Here is a 13,135-nt window from a genome sequence, read left to right as displayed (position 1 = left end):
ATATAATAGCACCTCTCCCCCAAGGTTTTTGTGAAGATCAAATGAGATAATGATCAAGTGCTTAGCACAGCACCGGGCACATAGTAGGTGCTAAATAAATACTAGCTATTATAAGCTATTACTAATTGGGGAAGTGAGAGAGAGAATCAACACCATAAACATTTTAAAATAAAGGAAATCATTTTTTAATTTTTTTAAAAAAGGATCAGCGTAATGGAGCCACAAGACACACTGGCACCACGTATTTGTGGCCACACGGTGGCCAGATGAGAGAAATGGCTTTCGCTTGAGGCCCCTCCCCCACAGCAGCTCTTGCCTCACAGCCACCAAGGAACAGGACACCTCCAACCCAATGAAACTCTTCATCACCACACCCAGGCCATCAGGCACAGGCTGCAGACCCATATTCTCAATCAGGGCCCCTCCAGCCTGCATTTCTGGAAGCAGGCTCACTACTCTCCACAGGCAAGCAGCAAGCAGAGAATATTGTGCATCCCCTAAGGACAACCCCCACTGCCCTACAACACAGACTGAGGCTAATGCCCCTACCCCTGGCCCCTATTGTCACACTCCTCCCTCCCCCAGGTCACAGGTCTTCTCATTGTCCCTGGAAAATCACTGACCATTCCTGCTCCAACCATCCTTCAAGGGCCGCTGAAGCTCCCTCCTCCAGGGAAATCTCTTCTACTGCCACAGTCTTTCCTAGAAGATGCACGGTCACATACAGCATCAGATTGGGGGTCATTCCCTCATCTGCCCTGTGCAGCCAGACTGCCAGAGCCCTGAGGGCAGACACAAGGACCCACACTGCAGTGATTCCCAGCAGCAGCAGCCTCCACCTGGCACCTGGTACTGATCACTAATGGGTCTTGGGGGGAGTTGGCAGATTCGGGCAGAAGGGGACTCCACGGGCAATATAGATTAAATATATATGAACAATGTTCACATTGTTGGGGTCTCCAGCTGGGACTCCAGGGGCTCTGACACCCTTTAATACAGCAGGTTATAGGAGAAGCCACACTGCTTCCCTGGAGATCCCCAAGGGAAGAGCACTGGGGTGATACCCACCCATCATAGTGAGGCAGCAGCTGACCCCCCAACAAAGCCAGGACTGACCCCCCAGTGGAGGACAGGGAAGGCAACCAGGGATGGGTGTGACCAGGGAGCTGTGGGCAGGGTGGCCTAAGGCCGTGGAAGGAAGAGGGAACCTTTGAAGGTGCCATGAGGAAGTTCCAAGGATGAGATTCATCCCCACCCAAGTCACTGGCACCCCAGGGTTCATCTTTATTTGAGGTGCTGTGGCCCCTCCCATGTTTCAGAGAGAGAGAGGATGAATCCAACTCAGGCAGGTTTTACTGGAGTCCTTCCTCTGAGGTCACAAGCCAATCAGCAGAGCACCAGCGAAGATTCCAGATCAAGAGGGAAAGAGGGTGTGCCAGGCAGGAGGAAGGGGGGGCCAGGCAGGAGGAAGGGGGGAATGGGCAGGAGGAAGGAGGGAATGTCAAGCTGGAGGAAGGGGGGAGCAGGCAGGAGGAAGGGCTGCAGCTAGTGCACAGGGACAGACTAATCCTCCAGCAGGAATGAAGTGACCATACAAGGTGAAGAGGTGTGGGGAAAGAGTTTTTTCCCATGATGCCCAAAGCCTCCCAGGCAGGATCCTGGTAGAAGGAACTCAGTCCCATGATGTCCTAGCCCAGAGGTACTGATTGGGAGGGAGGGAGCAGGGCTAGGGCATGGATGGAATCTGTACTGGGCTCAGGTGGGGACTTTAAAGGGAAGGATGATGGCCCTGGTCACCCCCATTTCTGTCCTTTCAATGAGAGTCATCTGGTGGCCCAAAGCACAGAGTGCCAGGTCAGGAAGACCTGAGTTCAAATCCAGCCTCAGACACTTCTTAACTGGGCAATCCTGTAAAGTGGGGATAGTAATAGCCCCTACCTCACAGGGTTGTTCTCGGATGAAATCAGTGAACACGTGCCTATGAATGCTAGTTATTATCTTTATTCCATCCTGTACTAAATGTGCTTTGTGGTCAAATATTTACAAATAGACTGTAGCTTGCAGGGTTGCTGACTGAGCTCAGTTCAGCTGGTGACACCTTTATCTGGATAGGAACAAACTGTGACCCAACCCGAGGGTGAAAAGAAAGTCCCCTCCCCCCCAAAAAAAATGAGCCCAGACTGGCAGCCAAGGGCAGAGAGGTCAAGGGGCACTACCCGACACTCCAGGTAAAATTCCCCAAAAGTGAACATGGGTGAGAGTGGTGAGAAGGCCTGGAAAATATGTTCAGATGGTTCCGGGTTCAGGGTCATGAGAGATCACTTGCACAATGAAAGCCAGTTAACAATCAACAGCCTTTATTTAGGACTGGAGACCCACCAGCACGTTATCACAATGATCCAGGTGTGAGTGATGAGGGTGGGGGCAGGGGCAGAGCAGTGAAGGGGGCGTATGCTCGAAATGCTGCAGAGGTGACATCCACAGGGCTTGGCACAATATAGGGGCGGTGAGAGTGAGGAGTCCAGGGTGTGGGAGGGCGGTGTCCTCAACGGCAGTGGGGAAGGGTTGCAGGGATGGATAATGAGCATCTTAGCCAACAGGCGATTGGAGACAGAGTCTGAGGGTCAGCAGAGAGGCAGGGCAGGATAAGTAGGTGCCAGAGATGCCAGCGTCAGATAAAACCACACACAATTAAATTATCTTGTAACAGGCAGGAAATGATTTGTTCCTGATGTAGGAGCCATTCCTGAATCAAGGCCTGGCTACAGGTGGAGCACTGGCTTGGACAAAGATCAAAATGAAATAAGCAGAGCAAAACATACCAATCTTACAGTTATGTAGCAGAAAAGGTCATTAAAAGGAAACCAAACTTAGAGTAAATGAAAAACGAGTCCCAGGCCTAGAAAACAGATCATGCAGCATCCTTCCATTAAAGAAGATGGTCAGTACCTCACACACACCTGGTTCACACCTGGATCACTGAGAATCAAAAATGAGTGTGGACCGACCCCCTCATTGATCCTGAGGCTTACGAGGAAAGGACACGTGGATGGTAGCAAGGAGGGCCTGACTTTTGACCCCACTGCTCTGACTCCAAATCTGTTGTTCCCTCAACTGACCTGCTCAGGTTGAGTGCCCCGGGGCTATGTGTGGCAGGGATGAGGACCGACCCCCAACTCTAAGAGTGGAGGAAAAGGTAGGGAACAGGGAACCAGATGTGCTGTTCCCTTCCCCTTTAGGGCAGGCATTCCCTCTCAGTTGATAGAAGGACAATATATCTCCCTCTGTCCCCAACCTGTCCCTTCCATATTCTCCATCAGCACCATATCCCAAGAAAAGAGAGACCAGGAGCAAAGATGGGCCTATGAAACCATCAGTCTTGTAGCAAGGGGATCTGGGAAAAGCTGGGCACCCCCAAAGTAAGAACCTCTGAAATGACTGTCAAGACTTTTGACATAGGGAGTGGTACAGGACACAAGCCCTAACTGAGTTTTCACGGCCAAAGCCATCCAATGTATGGAATGTGGGGGCCTAGCTGTGGGCAAGGCTGAGCAGAAAGCACTGTGGGTCACCCCTTGCCAGGTCCCCAGGAGAAGACTCCTCTTCTTAGCCTGGAGGCTCCTGTGAAGTCACTCCCACCTCCATAGCCCCCAGGATGGCATGTATGCCTCAAGTGGGCACTGCCTTGTTTTGGTGGGTGTCCTTTTGGGTTATGTTCCTCATGATACAGGTGGTCTGACAGACGGCTGTGCTCTGATCCCTTTGGGTATATCACAGCCTCCCAGGAGACCCTGTGCCCCCCTTCCACTGAATTCTCTTCACATCTTAGATTCAGGCATGAATCCTCTCCTTGGCCCCTTTCCCTGAAGAATCCTTGTCTTACTTCAAGGTACCACCTCCTCCATGAGGTCTTCCCTCATCCCCCACGAGAGTTGGTGCTCCCTCTCTCCTCACATTCCTTTTATTTGTGTGTATAAGTTTTACTCTATTAGAGTGTAAGCTCCCCAAAGGTGAGGACTTTGGTCTCCAGTTCACCAGCATATTGTACAGTGACTTGTATATAGTAGGTGATTAATTAGTACTTGGTGAATGGAATGGAACAGAATCTAGGGCCTATGTGCATTATGATTGGCTCATTACTGAGGGAGATATGGGAAAAGGCTTAGACAGCCCCTTCCTAGAGGAGCTCCCAAGCATGCTGCTGACATGGGACATGCATAAACACATGATCAAATAAGGACAATCAGAGCTCTGAGTGCTAAGCTTTGAATAGCTTAGGAGCCCTGGCAGAAAACATAAGAGCTACTGGAGAAGCAAGAAGGAGGAATAGGCCAAGGGATGCACAGAAAAGGGAAGGAATGTGGGGTGTGCAAAATACAATGAAGAACCTGGCCAGGCTGAATCAGAGGCAGTGGGAGATCAAATTCAGTGTGATTCAGCATTCAGTTAATGTATGGATTGATGCAAAAGCCTGTTAGCAAACTATTTTCTCCATCAAGGATAGTGGAATTGCTGCACAGGATTTCAACGTCATAGTATTAAAGGTGTTTATAAAGGATGAAAAAAATGCCATTAAGGGAAATGAAGGTGGGAAAAGCTGACTGGTTGGACCAAATGTATAGAAAGAACATCCTTTTAAAAGAGGCTCCCCTTTAAAGCATCAGACTATTTAATACAAAGAAAGCATCATCCTCTATCTATGTCATGGTGATTTAAGCCTTTATATTTATACCATAGTTCATCTCCTGACCCAAACTGCTCACATCCCATTTGAAAGCTATTTCTTTACATATCAATTTTAGGAGTTTCTGTTAAACTACTCTTTCCAGGCATCAACCTGTTTGCCTATGAAAAGAGCATTTGCCAGTTGATTCAATGCCTTTTCTTCATATAAACATAATTTTCTCCCTTTTGAGCACCAACTTTCTGCATATGAAAGGACAGTACCTTAAAGGGGCAGTACCCCACACTTACATATGCACATGCCATCTCACGTAAGCTCCTTGAAATGAGGATCTCCTTTGTTCTAGTCTCTGTGTCTAATAAATGCTGATTGTAATGATAGTGGCATTATTTCCCCTGCTGTTTCCACCTTGTGATTCCCCATTATGACAGATTTACCTCAGCCAAGGAAGAGGGAGACATGGAAGGCAGAATTCATTGTACATGACCCAGAGGCAGGAGAGACCGTTGGCCAAAAAGCCAAGGCCCAGATCCCCCAGGAGGCCTTGCCACACCTATGACCTCACTGGTGCAGCTGAGTTGGGAAGATTACCCCTCCAGCACACCATAGTAGGACTGGAGTGAGGTGTGAAGGCAGAGCTCCGGGAAAACAGGCTGATTCCTCAAATGGCCAGCTCCCCTGATACCCTGGGCACCCAGTCTCCTGGCAGAAATCTCTGCACCTGTTTCTCTACTCAGTTCAGCCCTTGGAGATTAGCCCTGTGAGCAAACCCTGATGTCAGTGACTCCTGGTCTTTGGATTACACCGTAGGGATACAATTCAAACCCATCCCTGCCCTTCCCAGCAGGAATTGCTCTCCCCTGCTCCCCAGCCCAAGCATTTGCATGGGAGGACTGGTCCTTTCCTAGGGTCACCAGAAAAATGCACCTTGGTCCAAAGAAAGAGAAGAACCATCCACCACCACAATATTGTTCATAAAATTTCTCATTTCCTAGAAGCCTAAGGCTCCTCAGGACCAAGATCTGGGACTTGTGCTTGACACATGTTGACTTTGTGCCAAGCTAATCAGTAAACATAAAAGTCTTATAAAAGGAACTGGTCTGCAGGCTGGGCAGAAGCCAGCTCTCTGGGAACCCACATGGATCCCCAGCATCACTGAACTTGGGGCCATTGCAGGCATGGCTGCTGGGCATCTCTGAGTATGTCTGGGAGCATTTTCCATTTCACAGGCACTGCTGCCAGCTGAAATTAAGGAAAATCTTATCCTGGTTAGCCTTCTAATTTTATAATTACCTCTTTAGAGTAATAACCCCATCCAGGTGTTGTATAAAATAAAACAGCAAGGGAAATTAATTTCAATTAGAAGGGGAAAAATACAAATTGAAGTGGAGTTGTGGAAAGAAAAGAGAAAACAACACATTTCTTTGATTGCATTTCATTCTCATAATTAAAACCCTGCAATGGTCCTGTGCGATGGGCACGGTGCCCTTTAGTGATTGACACCAAAAATACACAAGTGCACATACAGAGTCATAAGACCTTTCAGCCACCCAGCACACCTGGGGTCAGAAAGGGGCAGAAGGGACCAAAGAGAGACAGAGACCCAATTAGAGTCAAAAGCCAGACAAGGACTTCAGAGTTGGTCAATGGCCAGTCAACAAGCATTTCTTTATTAAATGCCTATCATGTGCCAGGCACTGTGCTATGTGACACAGAGAGACAGGAAAGAAAAAGAGACAGACAGAAAGACAAAGACAGGCAGACAGACAAGCAGAAAGATAAAGACAGAAACAAGGAAGAAACAGAGATAGAGAGAGGGGATGGAGAAAGGAAAGGAAGGAGATGGAGAGGGAGGAGGGAGAGAGAGAGAGAGAGAGAGAGAGAGAGAGAGAGAGAGAGAGAGAGAGAGAGAGAGAGAGACCCAGAGAAACAGATCCTTGATAGGAGACAGAAGTCTTTTGAGAGACAGTCGATCCACAGAGAGGCAGAGTGGAATAATACTGCTAAGAAATATAACTGAAGACTCAAGGAACACCAAAGCAAGATTTGGGGGAGGGGCTGGGACATTTGGAGTAGCGACCATCACTTGTCACCTTGGCTTTTTCCCGGGAGTTCCTAAAGCTGATCCCATCTGAGTGGGTGTGGGCTCCAATGAGGAGACTCATTAATCAATACACATTATTTAAGCACCTGTTAGTGCTAGGTGCTGGGCTAAGTGCTGGGGATACAAAGAAGGGGGGGAAATAGACCCTGCCCTCCAGCACCCTAGTCTGTATAAACAAGAGTCCTTGGGTCCCTAAGAGTCACATGGAAAGAACGAAGGCAGCCTGACTGGCCCCCGGAGAGGGGGCTGGATCTGGAGCTGAGGTTTGGGGGGGGGGCTTTTTAATTTAGGATTCCTCCCTTAGGTGGCCCTGAATCTCCACCAAACCCGCCCCACAAAGCCATCTTTCTGCATCTGCTGCCTCCATCCATACCAACACGAGCCCGCAGCTGCCATCCCCATCTCCTGGGCAGTTCCCCATCAGTAGCGGCTGGCTCCACACCTCTTCATCCTCACCATTTTTAATTGGCCAATGCTTCACTGGATGGCATACTGGGCAGGTGCTCAGCAGCCACAGAGTCAGCCCGGGAAAGCAGGTTCCCTCCTGACAAAGCCATTTTCTCTAGCACCAGGAGGTGAGAATAGATGGGGCCAAGAGCCCAACTTGGCTCTTGTTTTCATGGATGCAAAGTCACAAGCAGCATTTAGGACAGAGCTAGGAGCCTCTGAGGCAAGGATAGGAAAAGAACCAGCAGCTGGGGGGCCCTGGTGATATCTGCAGCAGTGAGGCATCTCTAGTTCACAGGCTTCAGTAACAGTCCTCTCGGGGGTCAGACGGGCCCCAGACTACGTACAGACTAGGTACTAGGCAGGGTCCATCCTGTCTCCCCATTCCCAGCAGGTCCCCAGAGGCATCACTGGCAGTGCCCCGCTTGCCCTCCTCATGCACACGCCTGCCCCAGCCTGGAATCTGAGATGCCCGGGGCTTAACCAGGGCCACCAGCACTGCCCATGCTCCAGGAGACGACAGAGCCAGGTGTTGGGGAGGGACCCTAGGCTTATCTCTGTCCCCTTGTCATCATGGAATCTCCCTCCCTGAGGAGGCTGTCCAATCTGGTTGTTCACTTGCCAGCCCCAGATTGTTTCTTACTGCCAACACCCCGTGGAAAAGATGCATGTCATTTCTTCCCTCTTCTGCCATGATGGGGGAGGGGCAGGTCTGACCTCTGTGGTTCCCCAGAAGGAGCACTGCAGGTCTCCCCACTCAGATCAATCAAACACTCTCAGGTCAGCAGTGATGTTCGTGAGACATGAAGCTCCGAGCACCCTGGGCAGATCTCAGCTAAGTTTTGTGACTCCCCCAAGACCTAGCCATGCTTTGTCTTCCCATTCTGAGCAAACCTTGTCCATGACCACTCATGCATCCTCTGGAGGCATGCCCCAGAACTATGGGTGGCTTCGTCTTGGCTGTAGCAGGGCAGCAGAAGCACATGGAGTGTCCTCCAGGACCCTCCCCTTACCCCCTAATAAGATAATTTTGTTATCTGACACATTGATTTGACATTTCTGCTTACCCTACATCCTAGAGCCATTGGCTATTTGCTATAGTTCTCCATGACCACCAGACTCCCCTGCATTGGTCTTTCAGGAACCTGGAATTCTAAGGAGCTTTCTGTTCTGCACTGATGGGGAACCCTGGATGCAGGGTTGCCCATGGTGGCTGGATCTACTGAGTATCTGTGCCGCAATCCCCATCTGGGGTCGGGACAGTGAGCAAAGCCTTTCCAACATCTTGGTCCATTGTCACAGCTATGAAGAGACCACAGCCAGGACAAGATAAGACATCTGGGCAGGGATTGGGGGGTGGGGGTGGGAAGCAGTTTCCTTGCAGACCAGATTTAGAGTTGGAAGTGTCTGAGAGACCATCTAGTCCAATGCCCTCATTTCACAGATGGGAAGTCACTCATCCATGGAAAGGAGTATCTGTCAATACCTAGGATTCAAATGCCGGTTTTCCAATTCCAAATTAGCCCTAGTGCCACCACAGTTTTCCTTTCAGTATAATACCAGAACAAAGGATGGAGCTTTGGAATAACCATCTTTCTGAGAGGGAGCTATTTAGGTAGAATTTTCAGGGACTGAAGTCCCAGGATGAGGGACCCCATTAGCTGCTCTGTGAATGTCCAGATTGCCGTTCTCAGAGGATCCTCAGATGCCCTTGATTTGCCAGGTCAACTCAGGCAATTTGTCCCTGGGGAGTCCAGTCTTTGGGCACTTTTGAATAGCTCACTGGGTTAGTTTAGAGAAGGGAGGGGTTCGCCAAGGGAATGTTACCGTGAAAGAGAACTGGTCAATGGGACAAGGAGCTTCACAATCCCTTCTGTCCAGTTACAGCCATCCCTTCTGGCCTTTGGATCATTGGGGCCCTCTCACAGCTGCCCCCATCCCTCCACTCAGGAAGCCATCTTCAGGCCCTCCTCCCCTCCAACTGGTGCCCTTGCCTCAGTCTCTCCCCTCTCCAATTCAGCCTCTACTCCATTGCCAAAGGGATACTCCCGAGGGCTGCTTGGACCGTGTCCATTTCATGCCCCATAAGCTCCAATGGGCTAGGGATGGGCTCTGGCTGTCTGTAAACATAGTGGGTCACACCAGTGGGGTGACATTGGGTGGATTCACTAAGAACAGTGACGCTTCTTCTGTGAAAGCTCTCCTTGTAGCCCCCCAGCAGTGTGAAATGACTTCACCAACAAACCCTCAGCTTGTGCCCCACCTCCAGGCCCAGGTGCACAGGTAAAGGCAGACTCTATCAACATCAGCTCCCTTCTGCACCAAAGTGCTACCTAGTCAAGAGTCCAAGGTGTTGTGGGAGCTGGGCAGCTCCCAGAGGCAGGACCATGGACCTCTCTGCAGTGCCAAAAGATAAACACCTTTGAAAGACGATCAGAACAAGAAGCAACCACAAGCACAGAGGACTCACGAGGACACCTGCTGCCCACCTGCAGAGAGAGCTAAAGGATCCAGAGAGCACACAGAAAAGATTTTCTTTTTATAACGTGGCCAATTTGGGAATTTATGAATGTAATGATTTTGGTTTGTTTGTTTGTTTTCCCTAGCTTCCTCAGTGACAGAGAAGGGGATGGGAGGGAGAGAATGCAGACCTGAAAATAGAAGAAAACTGAATTTTAAAAAACATACCTATGATTCTGCTTCTGACATTCAAAGCCCACCACCATCTGCCTCTATGTTACCTCTCCAGGTGCACCACAACCCTTTTCATACTCTACCTCACAGGCAAACTGGATTGTACTCTGTCCTTAGCTTTCTTGGCTTTTGCCCACCACCTTGCCCATGTGGCTGGAAGGGGCTCCCCCAGGGCCTGGCACTATCCCTATCTGCTGAGTCCCCCTGACTGGTCACACACTGTGGGACTTCTCCCTCTCACCGGCACCATGCTTATTTGTCTGCGTGTTGACCCCCTCTCCCCTCCCCACAGAAATAGAATGTAAGCTCCCAAAAGGAGCTCAGCTACTTCTGTGTCTCCAGAATGGAGTGGAGACTAACAGCAGATCAGCATTTATGCAGCCTCTCTGAATTGAATTGAACTGTCTTCTAAATGTGTGAGGAGGTCACATCAGTGGTATGACTTCTGAGTTAGGAAATCCGGCACAAGTGCAGATCAGTACAGTCCTAGGGAGCTGTCCGGGGTACTTGGAAGTGAGATGACTAGCCAGAGTGCATCAGACTCCCATACTGAGTCCAGGCAAATCAGAGTAATACAGGGATGTGGCGCACAGGAGGGGCCTCAGGGCTTTACCTGGAATACCGTCACTGGGCTGAACACAGTACAGAACACAGACCTTCCTCCCCTTGACCGTAGGCCCCCAGTGGTCAGACCAGAGCCGTGTTCCCTCTTCCCTGAGCAAGGACCTACCCCAGACTGGGCCAGGGCATCACCAGGATCCCTGCCCACCTACCTCAGGGAGGGTCTCACCTAGAGAGGCAAGCTGCTTAGAACGCTGCTGTGGACACAGTTGCTTGGATACACCCTCGCCTTTCGAAAAATATACCTGTTTGTGCTCCAGGGAAAACATAGAAACAAGCCACAGGCAGACACCTTTGGAAGCTTGGTGAGGATTGAGCTGAAATTAGGTTTGGAGTCACAGAAGCCAAGAGAAAAGTGTTGCTCCTGAGGTCTCAAGGTGGTTCACTCCCAGGGCTTGGTTAGAAGACCAAGCAGGTGAGGAACTCCGGCAGAATCCCACTCCTCACCTGGTAGAGCAAGCAAAGGAGTCATGTTATGACAAGGTCAAGGGAAGAGTGTGGCCTCCAAGCAGTGGCAATAAACTCTTCCCCTTGGGGCAGCTAGGTGGAGCAGTGGATAGAGCAACGGCCCTGGATTCAGGAGGACCTAAGTTCAAATCTGGCCTCAGACACATAACATTCACTAGCTGTGTGGCCCTGGGCAAGTCACAACCCCATTGCCTAGACAAAAAATAAAAAGAAAAGAAAAGAAAAGAAACACTCCCCCTCCAAGATCTCCCCATTCACCCACAACAGACACGTGTGGGCATTGCTGGCATTGGCCAGTCCTCAAGAGTTGTTCATTAGGAGCTTCTGCCTCTCATGGGTCAGCCACCAAGCGGCTGTAGGAGGGAGCCAAGGCACTGGGCTAGGCACCCCCTGTGAGAGTCGAACCTGACTTCTCTGGCCTCCTCATCTCACAAGCATCCAGCCCCGATTCCCTTCTCCTTGACCCCAACATTTTCTTTGGCCACGGGGGCCAGGCCTGGCACATCTCCCCCATCTGAACTCTGTTTTTCTCTGTTGCTAGGCACCCCATTTGATGGTGACTGCCCAATTACAGCTGTCCCTCCCAGCTTGTCCCCAGCATGCTCAGCACTCTGGATCATTGGACACCTCACACAGCTGCCCCCATCCCTCCACTCAGGAAGCCATCTTCAGGCCCTGCTCCCCTCCAACTGATGCCCCTGACTCAGTCTGTCCCCTCTCCATTTTAGCCTCCACTCCACTGCCAAAGGGATTCTCCAAAGGGCCCCTTGGACCATGTCAAGCTGGGGTGGGTCCTCGGCAGGCCCCTCCAGGATGAAACAGCAAATCCTCTGTTTGGCAGCTAAAGTCCCCCCTCCCCCCCATACACACACACATGCACCACCTTTGCAGGCATCCCCCTTTGCTCTCCTTATCCTATGCCTTTGCCCTGGCTGTGCCCCATGGTTTTCTTTTTTTCCCCAGTTTTTTAACATTTTTATTTTAAGTTTTGAGTTCTAAATTCTATCCCTCCCTCCCTCCCTCCTTCACCTCCTCCCCCCACCCCCAGGCAGTAAGCAATCAGATATAGGTTGTGCATGTGCAATTATGCAAAACATTTCCATCTTAGTGATTTTGTATAAGACTTGAATGAAAGAAAAAATGAAGGAAACAAAGTGAAAATGGCATGTCTGCACTCAGACAATATCAGTTCTTTCTCTGGAGGCAGGACCTAACACAGCTCAGGGTCCTCTGGGCGGGTCTTAGAGGCCCCAGGGTTAGCCCCTCCCACAAGGAAGCCTCTGAAGGCTTTAGGAAAGGTCTTTCACTACAGTCATCGATAACCAGGGGCTGCTGGGGCTATGAAGGCAGCCCAACCTTCCACCCTGTGCTGGTGACAGGCCACCCTGGGCCTGGGGCTGCAGCCTGACACCCACTTCCCATTCTTCACCCTCCCTAATTAACCTGCTCAGAAGGAGACAGGCTGCTTACCCTTTCTCTGACCAGAGAGGACACAGAGTGAGGCAGGAGGCCGTAACTTCTCCCCCTGCCACAAGCAGTGAATCAAGGCTCCATCGGGCCAGGCCTGAAAGCAGGTGTATGTGAGCCCGTTCCAGAGGGGGGGGGAGGGGCCTGTCATCTCCCCAAGGAGGAAACAGGTACTCAGGATTCAGGCAACAATGGTTCTTTCTTGGGGAAAGAAGGCAGGGACCCAGGTCAGGAGTTAAGAAGGTGGAAAGGCCAGGCCAGGAGCCCAAGGGACTAAGACAGAAATCAGAGTGTCAGAGGGCAGATCTCGGGCCACAGTGGTCAGCAGGGGATCAGAAGGGAGCCGGTACCTCTGCCTCCCAGTCAGCAGCAGCAGCACCTGCCCAATCTGACATTTGTTGCACAGACCCTCCTGAGTCAGCCACTGCTGGACCAGAAGCTCCGGCAGTAGGACATGGCTCCTGAAAAGCACTGTCTCTCAGACCCTTCACACAGAGCCCTGGCCCTGGCCCAAGGGTCCCAATCCCAGGTCCTTATTGTCTGGCCGAGCCCCACAGTGGGAACCTTTGGATTTCAGGCTCGGATCCTTGGATCAGTAGCAGGCCCCATTGAGAGCAGGCCACTCATCTCTGTCTCTACCTCGGCATCTG

This window comes from Phascolarctos cinereus, unplaced genomic scaffold, assembly GCF_003287225.1.
Source record: "Phascolarctos cinereus isolate Bilbo 61053 unplaced genomic scaffold, phaCin_HiC Scaffold_4;HRSCAF=312, whole genome shotgun sequence".
Taxonomy (NCBI): Eukaryota; Metazoa; Chordata; class Mammalia; order Diprotodontia; family Phascolarctidae; genus Phascolarctos; species Phascolarctos cinereus.
The sequence above is the reverse complement of the archived record's forward strand: the minus strand, read 5'-3'. Positions refer to the sequence as shown.